A 19,277-nucleotide genomic window follows, 5' to 3' on the forward strand; every position below is an offset into this window, starting at 1 on the left:
GGGGAAAAAATGTATTATGTCATAAACATTACACAGTAATGTATCATACAGATAGAACATTCCAAAACTGCTCCTATGCTGGGAGAAATAATCTTCCAGTCACAGAATCTAGAAACAGAGTCAGTTTTGTTTCCTCAAATGTTTCTCTTGTTGAAAGATAGAGTGAATAAACTTATCAAACCCTGTTTTTTAAGCTCTCTGTATTGCTATGAATGTTACACCTTGATGGTTACCTTTAGGGAATAAAAACATTTTTCTGATTGACGTTAATAAGGACATTGATAAGGAATATTTGGAGGCGATGAAAATTGAAGGGAAATGTATAATAGGTTTTATGAAAGTGGCTAAGCATAGGAAGCACCTAACTCCCTTGAAATTCCGTGGAAATAAGGCATTTACTCATTTAGACATTTTGTTAAACTCCACTAGGTGCTTATGTGCTTCTTCAGGCATCTGAATACCTCAGCCTCTTGTCCAAACAAAGGGCTGCATGGGCTGATGGCATTTACAGTGATAGGAGTCAGGTATGATTTGAATCACATCAATGGGCTGTGTTCATTTGTGCCTCAGTCTGAAGGTTTTCTGGTTGTAATCTATTTGTTTACTGGCTGACAAGAAAAAATAATGCTAATAACAAAATAAAAACACCCTCAACTGAAAACCTGCATTTCAAGAAGACTAATAAATGTATTTTGAAGATGGGGAGACAAAAAGTAAAATGACTTACACAAAGCTGTTAGAGGTCTGATACATCTGGATTAGCTTCATCTTTAACAATGGCTGGTATTAAATCTCTGGCCAAAAAGTAGATAATTAGAATCACACAATACACAGCTCTTCAGTTTGGCATCAATTTCAAAATACAATAAAACTTGTCATTTGTAAGCTTGTCTAGTTTTTAGAAAAAGACTGAGAACAATTTGCTCTGTCTTGGTACATAAGACAATACAGTGCAGGTGGTTTAAAAACAAAAAAGTTAATCAAGCAAAATTTTACTTAAACTACCTGATGATTCATCATCCAGTCTTTGCACAGTCAATTGTGCTTTTCTGAGCAATTATTTATAGAATATTTAAAGAGCCTGGACAGCATGTGCGACTGCTGAGAATGCTATTGTATTATGAATTACTTCTCCAATTTATTTCAGTTCAATATAGACTGACAACATTGCAGTGAGTCAGCCTTCTGTTTTTCTGAATGCAATGCAGTGCAATGTTTATAGTAGAAATTAAGTTTTGCCTCCAATACTATTTTGACCATGTTTTAATATTCCTGAACGAAACTTTGATATGGTATGAAAGTTAGAATTATTTATTACCTCATCTTCCCACTTTATTTATGTGTGTATAATTACAAACTTGAAAAGTTGTGTTGTTGTTTTTTGTGTTTGTTTGGTTTTTTTTGTTTTTTTTTTTTTTTTTTTTAAACCAATAAGAGCCACTACTCAACTCTTGTCTGCATGACTGCCATTCAAACATGTCACTGCTTGGTAGCACCAAAAAAAGATATGACAGAGTAGTTCCTTAATGGGCTGGAAGCTATTTGGAGTTGTAGAAACTAGAGGAATGTATAGACTAGAAAGCTGAGGTATATTAGATACACAAAGAAAGAGATGATCCAGAACTGTACAAGTTTTGCGAGCTGCAAATCAAGAGGGTGGAAGTGGGGAAAGCAGAAAACACAAAAGAGAGGAAAAGAAGGAGTGAAACACTTGCAGACATGAGGTGTTTATAGTGTACCATCTGGAGCAGGGAAGCTTAAGTATTTTTTCTTGTTCTACTGGCCTTTGGAGAGTAGAATGACAAGGAGCTGGAAATTAGACTGATGGCAACAGAGTTACCATCTGTTTTGAGGACTGTGACCTGGATAGATATATCTAGACTGCACAATGAGCACTTTCTGGGATCCTTGTTGCTGGTTCCTCAATCTACCTGAGAACAACAGAAGAAACGATTAAGGGAAGTCAAACAGGAAGAGGTGAAGTTGTTCATTTAGACCACATACTGTCTTAACTGAGACACAGCTGTGATGCATATCACAATTTGGGTACTAGGTCTGCCTGGGATGGAGCTGGCTTTCTTCATAGCAGCCTATGTGTTGCTGTATTTCAGATTTGTGGCTGAATTAATGCTGCTAACACACCCATGTTATAGGTGTTGCTAAAGACCTTGAGTCAAGGCCTTCTCTCGCTCTTGCCCCATTGTATAGAGTGGGAACAGGAAAGAGGTTAGAGGGGATATAGCTAGGACAGCTGACACAAACTGGCCAAAGGGATGTTCATGTCCTTACCACTCACCAATAAAAGGGGGGATATTCTTTCCAAAATAGCTATTGCTTGGAGGCTGATTGGGCACCAGTCTGATGGGTGGTGGTAAGTGACTGCCTTTGCTTATTTCCCTTTCCCCTCCCCTTTTTTACTTCACATTATTAAAGTGCCTGCATCTCAACACATAGGTTTTTATTTTCTTGCTTTACCTGTTCTCTCCTGCTTCCTGCTAAGGGCAGGGGAATGGCTCTTGGAAATTTAGATTTTGGCCAGGATCAGCCCAGCAAATCTGAAACTTGAAAGTCCTTCTAAGTCCTGTTTTGTAGAGGTAACCAAAAAGCCAACAACTAGAAGGAAAGCAGTAGCATCAATTTACCGCAGTCAAAATATAAATATTTGATTGAAAATATAAGGAAAGAAAGGTAGTATTAAATCAAGTGTTGTAAAAAAAACTGATTGTGCTAATGGACATTTGTGGGTCTAGTGGTGGTTTTTTGTTTTTAGGGTTTGTTTGTTTGTTTTACTTTTTGCGACAGTGTTATTAATTCTGTAAGACCTGCTGTATCACTTAGTATTCTAGTGGAGGCTCACAGAAAACATTTGCTTTTATTGCATGTTACCTAACACTTTTTAAGCTTAGTCACCTGATATGGACAAATGTCAGGAAATGCTCAGGAAACTAAGCAGACTTCTCATGTATTTTCAATGGATATTTTGAGTGGTATTTTTGAGGTAATGGTTTGAAGGCTTATGTAACCATTGGTCATGGTATTTTCTTCATTACTTGGAGGCTATATCAATGGGTATGAATGTGCTTTTACTGCTCAGAAGTCATCAAACAATAATCAAATTCTATCTGATTATTTTTTCCCCTCTGTTTTCAGTCTTGAGAGAAATAAAGATACAATCTGCAATAAGATCTTTCATAATGTCCATTTAAGGAGAAGACTGAAAGACTATAAAATTGCATTTCACCTTCATCCACATGTAATATGGCAATATGGACTATTTTCACCTCCTACTAGGTGCTTTATAGAACTCCTTTGTATTTAAAAGAGTAGTACTTCAGTGAAAAAATGAACTTGATTAAAAATGGTATCTCTACTATATCCTACCTGGTCTGAAATTATCCCAAGGTGTGTACTGTGTATTTGTTTTCCTGAACTAATTTAAAAATCATGTATATTTTGTAGTTTATATCATTCTTGTTCAGGAAGTGGTTTCATTGTTGTAAGCTAGCTGTACTATTCCTGTGTTTCCCCATTTCCAAATAAGAGTCATGCTAAATACTGGTTACACAATCTGCATTGCCTCTTTTAGCCACAGGAACTTCAAGCTTAGGATGCAAAGCAGAATTAAAAAATCACAGAATGGTTTAGGTTGGCAGGGCCACAGGATCCATCTGCTCCAATCCCTGCTCAGCAGGGGCACCCAGAGCAGGGTGCCCAGGCCCATGTCCATGTGGCTTTGGGAGATCTCCAAGGAGGAGACTCTGCACAACTCAGAAGTGCTTCCTGGCATTCAGTTTGTGCCCACTACCTCCTGTTCTGGCTCTGGATACCGCTGAAAACAGCCTAGCTCTGTCCTCTTTGCACTCTTCCTTCAGGTACTTGTGAACATTGATGAGATCCCTCTGAGCCTCCTCTTCTCCACTCTGAACAGTCCCACATCTTTCAGCCTCTCCTTGTAGGATTCCTACTCCCATAGCACTCACAGTCCAAGCTTTTCATTGTCAGAATGTGACTGCCTTATGTATGCATCTAGCCGATAGTTTGAGTTTATAGAGTGGATAGAGATAACAAAGCTACCTGGATAGTGGATGAGAAAGAAGTGATGATGAACCTTTTGTTCATTCTAAATGTGAACAGCAATTTTCAAGGGAGCTAATTAAAATCTTTATCTGATCCCTGGCTGTGAGATAGCTCTGCCTGGACGCTTGTGAGAGGTTTGTGTCTTTCGAGATTTCTAATTTGATTGTATATTTTTTTTAATAGTTTCATGGCAACAACATTTTTTTATGTTCATAAATCTTTGCCAGAAGGAATAGTAACCTTCCTCTTAAGTGCTGTAGTTAGGAAACAACACTTTGCAAATGAATTATTTATTTTCTTTATGTATGTGAGAAGTATGGTAAATCAATACATTATAGTGGTTTGTAGGGGAAAAATATTATTTCCAGTCTGGTTGGATAATAAGCTATTGTTTTGAAGAGAACCCAACCTGAAATAAAATACAGAATCTTAATAAAAAGTAAGCTTCTATTGCCAAAATTTGTGAAGATGGTTTTGACATCCTAAAAAGACATGCAGAAATTTATAGGTTCAGAGTGGAACATTGTACATCAGCTGGATGTCAGCAAAGAACATTAAACTGTTAATTTGGCATTGCAGTTTGTCAGCTGGTCACATCAGTTGACTTAATAATTGCTAATTGAGCACATGCACAGATGTGGAAAACAAAACCTCAGAAACTTACCCTTTGGCAGCTTGTTAGTTTTATGTGATTGGATTGTTTTCACTTTAGAATGAAAAGAAAGTTTATTTTCCATCTGCAGTGAGATCTATATCATCAGATTGATCTTGTGTTTGATGCCTTTCATAAATTGAAGGACACACTCATGGTTTAAGCTTGAAATTGTTCTATAGTAGCAAGTAAATTAGTTGATCTGTATGGAATTGTGTTGGTAAGAGAGGTCAGAGTGAAAGTTTGAGGACAGGACTTGGCACAATACAAGGAAATCATATAAATTTGAAGTGCTCACACTGCAGTGAGCTATTGATTCGTACTTTCTGTTGCATGCTTCAGCTTTCATGTGAAGGACAGAAGTTTCTAGGAGATCAAAACAAGATGTCTGTAACAATCTGCTTAGGCTGTAGTACAGAACTTCATGGTTAATTATCTGAGATAAAGTGAGAGTGTTACTAAGAAACCTATTTACGTAAGCAAGGTGGAAGTAGAAAGGTAATAATGATAGAATTTTTCACAAAGGCCAATAAGGTATGGTAATATTTGTTAACTGACAATATCAAGACTGATGCCTTTGCCACTGCAAACTAAAGTATGTATCTGCATATGTTAATAGCTTGCTGGTTTTGAGAAAGAAATAAAAAGTGACCAAAATTTCCTTCCTAAAATGTGTATAACTTGAATAGAAACACAACAGTTAAAATTCAAATTCTCCTGTGGAAAAATATCCCCAGAGGGAGAGTCTAAAGTGTCCTACCAAGACCAGAGAGGCTAGAAAACACGTATAAGCTTGAATAGTGTCATATGGGGACAGGCACATTTTCTTGAAGGGTGGTGACTCAAAGATGTCAGCTATCGGGTTTTTCATAACCATCTACCTACGTGCTGCTGTATGGATACCTTTGCTTGTTGCAGAGCAGAGATAACCTTAACATACTTTTCACTGAAAAAAAAAAAAAAAGGTTGATTTTTTTTTTTAGTACAGGAGATAAAAACATAGAAGCCAGCAGAAACATAGTAATGAAATATCTTTACTGTTTTCCAGAGCTAAATCTGCTGTATATTTTTTGCTAAATATTCAAACTCCATGAAATTGTACAGTATCTTTGCATGATTCTAAAAATTCAGAACTTTGAAAAGGGGAAACTAATGCATGCATTCCAGAGATATAATTTGAAAACTAGCTGAAGGTATTAAAGAATGTCCAATTCTTAGGTTGCTGCCTGGAACATACTATTATATTTACTAACAGATGTAGATAAAATAAATTGTATACTTCTGAATATCGATTAAAATGCAGGGGCTGCTCTGAAAGTAATGACTCCTATTTTATTCTCTTGGCTCATGAAACAGAGGCAGATCTTGGTGGTATGGCTGTAGAGGTTGAACTTTCTCATCACTGTTCCATTATGTTTTGTTGCCATGTGACATATGGCAGCAAAGGGGCAATCTGACAGAGTGGCAACTGACATAGAAGTGTGTGTGTAGGACTGGATTCCTCCATGTAGAAAAAATGGCACCCTTTGACATTCATCACTATTTGCTGAATGTTTCTGGAGACCAAACAGTGAGTGTGAGCACAATGAGGTGGTAGGTGGTGAGTTTCAACAGCAGTGACAAGTCACCTTTGGTGGCGCAGATTTTTATGAGTGCAACATGCAGACTCTAGTTCAATCTATGGAGAAAATGGGATAATTATGTAAAAAGAATAGTGTTTTGATAGAGCTGAAAATTTGCTCTATCAAATGGTATTATTATGCTTTTTGTATGTATTGCAGTTTCCAAGAAAATAAATAGGAGGCATTACTTTCAAAGTGACCTTTCTACTTTGCTGACAAGATGTCCTTAGATTGTTGATCACAGGTGGTATCTTTGTTTTCTTTCAAATACATAAAATAAAGTTTTATAGTGCAAAAATATCTTGACCATCAGAAAAAACACATCTGAGACATTATATCCAAATCATTTATGGTGGAGAAGGCAGATTAATGAAGTTGTAAAACTGCACAAAGAAATACCTTCACTTTTTGAATCAGCTTGTACTTTCTAATGTAGCTGTGGGCACTCTCAGAAGTTTGCAGGTGTAAACAGCCAGTGTTATTATGGTTTGCATGCAGGGCCAAATTGAACCTTACAGCTATGAAGTACCGCTTAAGGAGAAGCTACCATACCCTCATTTTAGCTCAAATTATAGAAATGAACAGTTAATCTTTTCTGTGGATCATTCTTTTGATTTGTGGAGGTCTTTTGTTGTAAAAAGAACAAAGTGACTTTATCTTCATGTTCCTGTGTTTCTGGCAGCATCATAAATTGATCATTGACCTTTCTTGATTTACCAAAAAAAAAAAAAAAAAAAGCCTTTTCCCATCATCTTTTGTTACTTGCAACTTTCTTTTTCTGTTTCAGTGTTTTTTGTTTTTTGTTTTTTTTTCTTTCACCAAAAGATTCATATTACTGAGGATTTTGATTCTTGATGGCAAAAGACTGGTGCATTTAAAATATGTGACTATCTTAAATATCTTCCTTATGCAACTAAAAAAGTAAGATGCAAAATGCAAAAAAATAAACTTTTTGAAGGTTTCTTTTCCTGTTGGTTTTGTTTGCAGTTTGCGTCTTTGTGGAAGATTCATACAGGTTTTCTTCAGTTATACTAGTATTCTGGCAAACTTGCATTTGTGATGCATTTAGTCTCATTAGTAATGTTCACATGCATTTCAGGCTGCTTAATTTCATTACACAAAGTATTATGCACTGTTCATCCAATAAGTGAGAAAGGTTCATTCTGCTACCCAAGAGACTTGTAAAAAGAAGTTTGAAACCTCCAAGAAAACCTGAAAATTCTTGTTGCAACATGGATCATATTTCCCTGCTACCTTTATTAACATATTGAAACTTACTTTATTGATTAGGTTACCTTTGTCTTTCTGACTCCCAAAGGCTAACTGCTGTCTCCTTAGAAATATTTACTTCTAACTAGGATTTTATTTTATTTTATTAATTAATATCTCTATTAATATATATCAGTTAATATTTCTACACAGAACTAAGCATACTTGAACACTGCCTTATGTATGGGGTTAAGTCTATGGTCTCATAGTAAGATTACTGATTTTGATAGAATGTTGCTGAGAACACCAACAAATTTAAAAGCTTTTAAAAAGCATCAGGATTCACAGAGGCAGGAGGGATCTGTTAACACTGAAGATGTCTCCATCCAGTATCAGTCACTGTTGGCTATGCTCAACAGAAGAGCCCTAGTAATGGAGAAAAGCAGTCAGTGTTGTGCTGAGATGGTGATCAGGGTGTAAGTAGTGAAGGCATTGGATTGGTAGTCAACCTAAAGAATGGGAAGGGACATACAAATTGGGCATGGAGTGGGAAACTGAGACAGACCAAGCAGAAAGAGGGTTAGCAGGGAGCTCTAGGGAGAACAGACTGAATAAGGAATTGGATACTTGGGTAGCAGGCTTACTGCTGCCAATATATGTCTATTAGCATCAGGCATTAATTCTAGCCGGAGAGAGCTGGGACTGCTTGAGAAATGAGTCAGGAGGGCAACTGAGCAGACTTCAGAGATAACTGTGCTCTACTGTATAGGAACATGCAGTGTAGGCTATATGTGTTTCAGGAAATAAAACTCAAACAAACAAAAAAATGGGGACCCATTATTAGGTGTTAAACATTGCTGTTTTCTTTTCAATCTTCAAAAAATTCCACTATGAAAACCAAAACATAAGGATGTTCTCTGGTATACAAATTATAAAGTGCTCAAAGAGCAGGAAGGAGGGACCCTTTAAATTCCCTGAACAAAGAAGATACTGCTAGATAAGCGTAGCTCTACTTTGAAATATATGGCTTATTTGAATTAGAGAGTATCAGAAAGAGGCTGAATTAAATTTTGAGTGTTTGACAATGCAACAGTGTTGTTTTATTAATGTTGTGGTTTGGATCCAGTAAATTTAATTTCACTTTGTTGTTTTGTTAAATAACTACATTCTATCCAGACAGGCACAAGTTACAATATCATAGTCCATTGTGAAAACCAAAACATTTTTAAGCTACCTGTTCCTGACCTTTATTTCTTAAGCCTTTACTTCTGGAGCTATTTGGAAAATATTGCCTTTCTCTTCCTTCTTCATTTCCTTGTTGCCCCATAACTTTTTGACAGTAAATTCAGTGTAATATCCTTTTTAAATATAAGCTGGACTCCCTAAAAAATTTAGAAAACTAATTATATATTTATAGAAAATACCATTGCTTTTACTGCTTTAGTCAATAATATTGATTTCTTAGAGCACAAATAGTGAAAAATGAGTTTCAAACCTTTAAAAATACTTTCAATAAAGTTCTGAATTATTCAATGAAGTATTTGCATTAAAGATCACAGTGTGCAATAAAACTTGGAATATGCATGGAATATTCATATTTCTAGGTACTGTTACTGTTTTAACTGTTACCAAGACCTGCAAAATGAAATAATGTTCATATTTCATACTAAGGAAAATAATTGTATTATCATGTATGAAATATGAGCTATTTTGGTGTATGAAGTCATTGAAAGATTAAAAATAGTTTAGACTGAGAAGATTCCTTAAGCTAGATTTCTTGTGTGACATTCACCATATTAGTTAATTTTGTGACTCAGCTTCCTTTTATGTGACAGATGTGTTGATATCACTTTTTTCTGTCCCCTGCCCATCTCAAGGATTTGATTTATTAAAATATTAAAGATCTCCAACAGCCTTGTTTAAACAATTTCCAGCACCGTATGCATTCAGCCTTTGCTGGAGCTTCTAGGCTGAGCTGAGGGGAAAAAACTAGGTGAATTCTCTTCATTTCTCAGAATCTGTAATCTCTGTAGAAAAAAAAAATAAAAAATGATGTATGGTATAAGCTGAGTAGTTCCAGAAATTATTCAAATATAAAGATTGAATTTTCTTTGATCACCCTTTCCCTTTAGTGCAAACTGTTTTGGATTGTCTAGTTGTGTATAGAAGAAGGGGGGGAAAAAAAGCCAAAAACATAGAAGTATGATTGCAGATCTTTTTGATATTGAATGAAATCAGAGAGCATGTAAATTTAAGGATCCCTGTGGGGACGCAGCAGCAGGAAAATATGTTGTAGGTGCCCTCATTGCAATTGACCACACTTGGCTAACTGATTAAATCCATAGATTGATATAGTATTGGAACACATTAAAAAAAAAAAAAAAAAAAAAAAAAAAAAAAGCAGAAAACAAAAAAACAAACAAAACCAAAAAAAGAAAAAAAAAGAAAGAAAAAGGAAAAAAAGAAAAAAAAAACAAATCAAATGAGTCCATGATGAAGGAAATTTGTTCATGTCTTTTTTTTTCTGTGTATTTTAACACCTGTTTGACTTCCATGATAATCAACTTCTGACAATCAGCAGCTGAAAGGCATTGAACAAACCAAGTATAATTAAAATACTTGTTAAGCAGCAATTGTGTGTGAGCAAAGATGGAAAATACAGCTGTGTAGGTACAGGAAGTGTTTACATGGAATGTCTTAATGTTCTCTTAAAGGGAGAAAAGAAAAAGGACTTTTTCTGAGCTGTGAAGAAAGTGCAGACTGACTGATAGAGAGCCTTTCAAGATTTCCCTGTGAAAACTGCGTTGATGCCAGTCATATAAGGTATTTTAAACAAACATGGATTCTTTTACCTTCAGTAGCCTGTTAATGCTTTAATGGATGGCACTTTCCTAGAAATAACATGGAAATAGTAAATGACTTAATGTCATAGCTTTTTCAGATGTAGTGTCTATTAGGTTGGTGAACATACAATTTTGTAGGAAGATGTAATTATTTCAAAATGACATGAATGACAAAAAAGCAGTTTGTATGCATTTGTTGGCTGTTCATAAAGTAATTGTATTTTTTGCCTGTTCTCACCATCAACTTGCATTTTGTCAAATCCCAAGCTGTCATGGTTCATTATGCATAGATGATCTTGAGCAGCCTTGCATCGTAAAAAAATATGCTGTGGCATCTGCCATTGTGCACCAGTATACAGATCATTTCTTACTAAGATTTGTCTGGTTTATCCATTCAATAGTTTGTGCTCATATATTTTTTTTTGTGTGAATATCTTCAGCAATGGGAGCTGCATATACTACATTACTGAGATCTTTCAGCTTGTAGATGTAATATGTCTCCCATGCATTTTTAGCTAATGACTTCCATTTGAGCTAATGTTTGTACAACTGCATCTCCACCAGTCAGTCATATCACTGCTGTAGTCATTTCATAAGCTCCTGTACCAGTGATGTAGACAGCACATTAAAATTAGCAGTTGTGATAGCTATGATTATAACATCAGTCTTGCATTCTAGACCCTATATTTTGACTTTTCTGATTTTAGGAGAACAAAATGAAATTTACATCATGATTATGTTAACTGCGAGCAGTAGGGTCCAGACATGAATATATTTACTAATGAAGTCTTTATTTCCTGTAAGGAAATCATGTTGGTAAGAGACTGTTATTCCTTTTTGAAAGACTGTTAGTAGAAATGCACAGTACTCATAGGTATTGGTAAGTAAAAATCCTCTTCATCCCACTAGTCTAAATCTATTTAACTGTTGTTGTGATGGGAAATTGAATTTATTTTGTTTTAGAGATGTTCCAAGGTCACTTAACTGCTATTCTTATACATTCTTATACATTTTGGATGCATTATACCATTTGGATGTAATGCTCAGGTTTATGATTTAGCGGAGTGTTGTTAGAGTTAGGGTACTATGGTTAGGTTGTGGTTGGACTTGATGATCTTTGAGGTCTTTTCCAGCCTGGGTAATTCTATGATTCTATAATTTGGAAATTCATTTGTTTTTGCAACTGTTTCATGTAAAAATGTTTCAACAGTCAGCAGTAAAAATACATTACCACCCTATTTAACTTTGTTTCAGTTCTGCTTGACTTGGTGACTATATGAAATGAATCCAAAAAGCTGTTTTTAAGAAACTGTGGGAATACTTTTCTTAGTAAGTTAAATCAAAGTAGAGTTGCTTGCTCTTGATAGCTCTTGATAGCCTGTTTTCATCTGGTTGCTTTCATGTTTCCTCCAGGGAGGAGCAGAGTAAGAGAAACAATCTTGTTCTATTAAGATTCCTTATAAATGCCAGGCTTGATGCAATTTCAGTAAATCATTGCACAGAAATCACCCCTTTTAATAGATGAAAACAGTGTCTGTGTAATCTGAAGATACTTATGGGGCTTCTTTTTGCATGTCACAGTTCCCATACCAGTTAATTGTTTATACTTATTAGGGCTTTAAGGCATCATTTGTATTAGAACTTTTTATACTTTTTCTGTTTGTCTGTGCAGATGTTTCACAGAGAGCTTGTGGAAGTGCAGATCACTCACAGGTCAAATGGAAAGCAACAACACATAAAGACGATGAAATGTCAGGCCACTTTTTAGCAAAAGTCCACAAAACAAATGAAAGGCTGCAAGAAAATGCAAAGCAATATGTCCTCAAAGTGAACTGTCCACAAGGAAAATAACTCACTTGGAGAGAATACTGCTATTCTTTTGTATTGTAGAGCAGATTGTTGTGAGACTAAGTCTTGATGTGTGACTTTTGCAGTGGCTGTCATTTTGCCCAAAGCGTACCTTTTATTTTCAGTAATAAAACAAAGTACAGCTCTGTGTTGAATCCTCTGTGGAAAAAGAGGGGAGAGAGTGAGAGAGAGATTTAAAAAAAAATAAATTATTTTTTAATTCCCCAGCATCTGTTCATGTTCCACCAAAACTTGCAAATGAATTTTATTGAAGTTGTAGTATATTCATCACAGTGATAAAATTAATTTCCATCTCTGTTTGCCATCTTGTGTCTCTCAGTTACAGGCAGTTTCTTCTGAGAATATGAAATACTGTCTGTGAATGTGTCTGGGAGTATGCCACCAATGTTTATGTCTGCTATCATAGATAACTCAAACTAATCTAAATGAAGGCAAATGTTTTGAGATCTGAATTTCTGTCTGAACAATAGCTTCAAAGACTTGTGCACATTTGACTGTCTTACACCCTGAGGTGGATTGCAACTAAGGAGATTATACAAGTATACCTGTGACCTACAATAAGGTTCTTAGGAATGGGAAATAAAATAATGTCTGTAAGGTAAGTATGAAGAGGAAAAGCAATTCCAAAGAAAAATTGAATATGAATGACATTAAGAACACATAAAAAAAATAATTTAAAAAAAATCTGCAACAAATACTTAAGGATGCAACAAAACCTGAGGATCTTCTTTGCAAATATGAACTGGAAATGCTTCTTAATCTTTCACCCAGTTCACAGAATTTCTTTGAAAGTTCTTTTAAGTATTGTTGATGTCTACATACTATGTTACAAATTGGGTTAAAGGAGATACATTAATAAGCAGAGTCATTAGGAAATACTTCCGAAGACTTTTTGAGATATTAGAATGTTTTTACTAAGACACAAAATAATTGCGGGTGGTTAGGTATTAAAAGGAATTTTCGTATTTAAAAAATCCATTAAAATATTAAAAATACTCCTTTGAGTGTTTTAGTTGTATTGTCTCTTTAATACCGATTTCCATCTAGAAATATGTTTAGTGTTTTGCTTTTTGAGTTATTTTTTTGCTTTTATGTGACGATAGGAATGAGGATTAGAGCATCCTCTCCCCTGTTACAGGAGTTGTTACTTCTAATGTAGTTGTTTCAGGCATTCAAGAAATTCAGAATGGTGCTCCTCAAAAAGCAGAGAGAAATGTTTGTAAATGAAACAAGGAGACCCCAGACCAATTGCTTTCATTGCTCTGACCCCATTTAGTACCAAAAAATCCCATTCCAGTTTATAGCAGCACTCTTGAGTTCTTTTCGGGAAAATAAGAGCAAGCCCTGGAATTCCTGTTTCATTCTCATGCAAGTAATACTCTGCTAACCATGGTGAAGCAAGAAGGACTCCAAATGAAATTCCTTTTCAGTCCGCAAATTTGACTGGAGGAGAATATCATAGAACTTATACACAACATATCTCACTAAAAAAAGTGTTTTACAAACTAATATTAAACTCTTCACAAACTGGAGAATGTTCTTTAACTTGTTAGAGAAAAATGGTGCTTCCACAACTTATCCCATTTTCTTCTTTTTTTTACATAATTATATTATGTTTCTGGATTTTCTGGATGACAGTCCTATGTACTGGAAAGACACTCACATGCCATCATGACAGTATTAATGAATCAAAAGCTAATGCATTGTTGCGATGAATGCCACCATTTATCGAGCTGTCTCAAACAAAAGACTTTCAGTAGGTATTAGTATTTCTTTTTGGAGGTTCATATTACAGGTTTTTTTTAATTATGTTTAATATTGTTAACTTTTTCTGAACTAATACTTCACTTAATTTCTCTTCTGGGATTCAACTTTCCACATATAAATGAAAATCCCTAGGCTGTAGATGGATGTATTTTGTCTTCTGTAATCATTTCCACCTTGAAGGTAAACCTTTAAGCAACAGTGAAAATTGATTTTTGCATAGATCTGTATCTGTGATACATTAATCAATTAGAAATAGCACAGTAATGCAAAATTTACTTCATTTATTCTTTTAAAACTTATTAAATTGTATAATGTTCTTGGCAGAAAATAACCCACCATCTTATAGAGGCAACACAGGTTTCCATGAGATCTCTGATTTTTGGCCATGGAGAATGAATCAGACATACCAAGGGATTTTTTGTGCAAAAATAAAACTTTCACAAAGCCATATAGTTAAGTGTAGGTCTTACTCTCCCTTTTAAGGAGAATGAAATTGCTGGTGCAAAAAAGGTTTCTTTCTTCCCACAGTGCTGCATATATTGTGCTACAATCTAAAACTGCAGCAATTATACATTGCAGTTAAATAAAATGAGAACAATCAAACAGCCAGCTCACTGAGCCAGAGGTGGTACTTAGAATCCCTGCTGTTTCTCTCAGTCAATCTCAGCATCAGTGATGGTCAGGAAATAGACTTCATTTTCCTGCATATGTTTATGTGGAGGGGGGGGGGGGAATCACTTTTTGTCAGGCAAAAAAAACTGAAAAGAACTTGGAAAAAAGAAAAAAAGAAAAAAAAGAGGGGAGAGGAGAGAAAATGAAAAAACACATGTAAGGCATAATAAATAAATAAGTGGATAGGAATTCTTTTCATAGACCCAGTTGTGTTCCATGTAACTACTGCAGGAGGTTAAACCAATTTTTGAAGTAATTGCTGATGTCAGAGGTCAGAAAGAGGTTGCAAAGATGAGGCAGATAAATTTAATGTGTTTTGGAATGTCTTCTGGTCCCAACATAGGGTTGGTCAAGTCATACACATAAAATTCTGTGACAAGTTGCCTCAAAAAGAGAAAAAATAATCTTAATGTCTGGTATACATAGGGCATTTGAAACATCTCCAGTGTAGAGGTAGGGGAACAGCTGTGGATCAAACCTATCTAGAGTAGTTATTTTGTGAGGTAGATTGGAAATCATGACTCTGAAGAAGTCTAAGGCTGTAGTTTTATGATAGCCTAAAACTGCACTTTTGCTGGAAATTGTAATCTTACCCTTCTTTGTTGTTCCAGCATTAAGCTCTAATGGGATAGTTTTCAGACAGACAGGTTGTGTTGCTGACACACAAGAAATAATAGTTATGTGCATGTAGGAACTAGGGCAGAATATCATCTGTCTCGGCAGCAGCAAAGCCCTAAATCTGTTTAAGCAGCTCCTGAAAGCATTCCAGTACTTAACCTACAGAGAAGGACAGAAGGGAGTGGGTGCTGACACCACCATTCTCCTTCCATGTAGCAAATGACACATCACTAATGGCAGTATGCTCTGTATTGTAATGGCTAATGAGCTCCAGTCACTTTCATATAACTGAGCTACCTAAATTAGTTAAATCAGTTCTCAGATCACCACACCCTAAGTGTGGTGAGGTGACCTTGGCTGACCACCAGATGCCCACTCAGACACACTTACTGCCCCTCCTCAAGCAGGACAGGGGGAGAGAACAAGATGGAAAAACTCATAGGTCAGAATCAAGACAGGGACCAATTTCATTTATTGCCAATTAAAATGGATTTGGATGATGAGAAAGAAAAAACTATGACACCAGCTCCCCAGTCACCACTTTTTCCCAGACTTAACTTTATTCCTTCACTTCTAGCTCCTCCATTTCCTTGTCCCCAAGCAGCACAGAGGGTAGAGGAATGGGGCTGTACTCAGTCCCTAACAATTTTCCTCTGCCGTTTCTTTCTCCTCGCACCTTTCCTTGCTCCACCATGACTCCTTCCTTAAAGAACAGTCTTTCAAGACTGGCACCATCATGGGCAAACTTTTTCTTATTAACTAATCTTTGGAACCTTGAAACATTTTTCTCATCTCACAGACACTTACTTTGTGTTCACATAACAATACCAGTTGCAAGGGAGCTCTTCTAAGTACCACGGTAAGCGCAAACAGAATAGATCTCATGATGTATACAAAAGTTATATTTATCTTTTTAATTTTCATTGAATTTGAAGTTTGCATGTGCAGGATGTACTAGGTATGGAAGAAGGAGACCTCAGTGCCACAGAGGGGGCAAACCCCAGAGCATGCTGGAGGTGCTCACAAGACATGGCAGGTGGATGACCAGGGTCAGGCAATTCTGCCATGTTCATTTCTGGTGCCCACCTGCTGTTTTATTGCTGAGCATTCTCCAGACCATTGATTAGAATACTTTCCTGAGATGAAATTCATTCTTTGCTGTTGTCCCAGGATTTCTGTGGTAAAGTTGGGTTAACACTGATTCTTGCTTTTATTATTTATAATATATATTTCACAGTGTCAGAAACATAATGGCCCTACCAATGTCCTGTGTGGTACGACAGACTGGTTGGAACTGTTTGTTCAAACGACTGATTTATTTTGTTCTCACCTTAAAAAATATATATATCATCTGGAAACCTTATCTATTTTTAAAATACAAATTCTTATCTGTGCCTGACAGATCACATCACTACGAGAGGTCCAAAATTGGTGGTTCTCGGTAAAATTTAATTATCTGGCACTTTCCAACAGCAGCTTGTCTACTACTGACATGTAGAATTTCATTTTGTTCAAACATCTTTTGTGTGTATGTCTCCTTGATATTGATAGTAGTGGCTTGTGGTAATGCTTATCTCCGTTTGATTCTGAAAATGTAATAAAGAAGAAGAATAGAAAGTAATAGCTACATGCATTAGTTAGACAGACATCCATCAAGGCTTTGCATGAGACTTAGCTTTTCAGATATCTCAGGCAACAGAGATCATAAAAACAGTGCGTCCACAAAACCAAATAAATCACCGTCCAAACAAGGAGCAAGACAAGACAGATCCTCTTGTTCATTCATGGAATTATTCCCTTTTCCAAACATGTTTTGGAATATATTGTTAATTGTTAATCATCATGGTTATCTCTCTTCATAGCTATAGTAATTGGACTTTTCAAGGCACATAAGGCTTGGGTCCTTTCCACAAACTCTAGAAGATGTGACGGCAATAGGAAACCAGTGCAAAAGAGAGAAAATAGTCTTTATAATCTGGTGTTTATAGATAAGAGTGTTTAGTTGAAAAGAAGAAGTGTAGAATTATAATCATAGAACTCAATCTCGTCCGTGTAACAACCCTATTATTAAAGACCTGTTCATATAAATACAGGCAACTATAGGCAGAAATCTTACTTCATAGTTTCTAATTTAAATGTTTTAAACTGATGGATTTTTTTTATGTAGAAAATGTTTAAATATGTGACTTTCTGTGGGATACTTGTGAGTAATGAAATGGACAATAAGTACATCCTGTTGTATGTATTATATAGGTGCATATTGGAAGTTTTGGGGTAAGATAAGTAACATATCACAGGAAAAAAAAAAAAAAAGAGTGTTTTTTATGTTCAAATATGTCCATTAATTTCTGTCTGGCACAGAAACCCACTCACTGTGTACAGTGAAGGCTGTATGATGTGTCTCACTTGGTTGAGCTTTCGTGGTGGCTCTTGTATCCAGAAGATACATCTACCTCTCTGGACTATCATTTAAAAAACAAGTTAGGAATAATAAACATGATTTTGAACAATTTGTATTATGCCTGTTTTACTCTATTTGGTTTTGAAAAAGTAGAAAGTGCATTGTTCGTTGGTAAAAGACTAGTTTTGAATCAGAAAAAAATGTCAGTTATTTGAGAGAGAAAAATTATTGAAGATAGTAAGTCTGGCACTGGGTTTACATAGGAATCCTAAAAATATTTTCAGAATTTTTTTTTGTCCCGTGTCCAACTCAAACCAGCCAGAAGAAACTGAGTTTACAGACGTTTGTATTCAAATTTCAAGGTATTTATAATCAGAGCTTCTCAGTATGGGAATTTTCTAAATCTCGTAATTAAAAAAGTTACTCTTCAGTACACTGGAAATCATTTCCATTTCCATTTTAAAAGCTTTCATTATAAGACTACATAAATGGAGAAAAGCATGCTACAAATTGGTAATATTTTAAGCTTGAATAGAATTGACAATATTTGAAATAATTTCTAAGGTTGCTGAAATCACATTACAAGTCATGGAAGGAAATTTTCTTTTCATGATACATTAGATTCTTTCTAACAAAAATATTTGTTCAGAAGCTGCAATATCTTTTTGGGAATATTTATCTGTTTTGACTTTACATTGCTATATGTGCACATTTGTCTTACTCTGAGGCTTTGACTTTTTAGCTCTTGTGCAGCCAGATTCATTGCTGTCTGAAAACCATGAGGAGAGACCTGTGTGTTTCACTGGCAGGGCATCTGATCTGAATGGAACAATGCTGTCAATCTGCTGTGTGAGAAATGTAGAAGCAGATTTGGCTTTCTGATAGGCTGTCAGTAGGCCTTGATAGATGCAGTAAACAATTTTAAGCTATGCTGTGTGCCACAGAAGAGTCTGTACATGGTGTGGTACAGTCTGTGTCTCAGGATAAGCAGAGATAGAAACTAGGATTTTCTGAGCTCGTCATATGATTATTTAATAGCCTCTCTGATAAAGTTAGGTGGGTACAGCTGTGGGAAAAACATGCCTTTGATAAACTCGTCACAGATATGGAAGATGTATATCAAGTGATCACGGATGATATATTTTGTCTTAGACAGAAGAAATGCACATTGGGTATCAAAGGCGTTAAGCATTTCAGTTCTCATACCAGGTGCAACTTTTGTTGTGGCTTCCAAGTGGTTTGTAATAGCATAGGCAATAGGGAACCTTCTGACCAAAGCACGCAAGGCTGTACAGCTTTATCTAAAATAAAAAAGCTGAGCAGCAAACAACTGTTACTTTCCCATTATTTACCCCTGGATGATGTCCAAGAGAAGACATGTCATACACACTGTGCAGTAGATTTTTGAAGTGTGCAGATACAGGAAAGGGTGGGCAGAAGGATGTGGTGGTGATTCAGAGAAGAGTAAACTAGTAGGACAGTCAAGGACATCTGATATATATGGGCTTTTGCATGTAAGGTTTAAAGTGTTCTGGAATAGAACTAAA

At 35.7% G+C, this 19,277-nt stretch overlaps 1 protein-coding gene across 11 annotated transcripts in view; it reads left to right on the forward strand.

Moving 5' to 3' along the window:
• The window catches only part of SYT1 (synaptotagmin 1), a 354,401-nt gene that overhangs the window by 87,889 nt on the left and 247,235 nt on the right, over positions 1-19,277 (forward strand). For 8 of the 11 annotated variants that reach the window (XM_085537503.1, XM_085537506.1, XM_085537549.1 and 5 more), the window contains one exon: positions 10,275-10,383. The exons of the other annotated variants lie outside the window; for them this stretch is intronic. The gene's annotated coding sequence lies outside the window, so the exon portion shown is untranslated. The remainder of the gene's footprint in view (positions 1-10,274; positions 10,384-19,277) is intronic. 11 annotated transcript variants of the gene reach the window in all.

This window comes from Coturnix japonica, chromosome 1 (genome assembly GCF_054131305.1).
Source record: "Coturnix japonica strain WE chromosome 1, WE-NBRP24, whole genome shotgun sequence".
Lineage (NCBI taxonomy): Eukaryota > Metazoa > Chordata > Aves > Galliformes > Phasianidae > Coturnix > Coturnix japonica.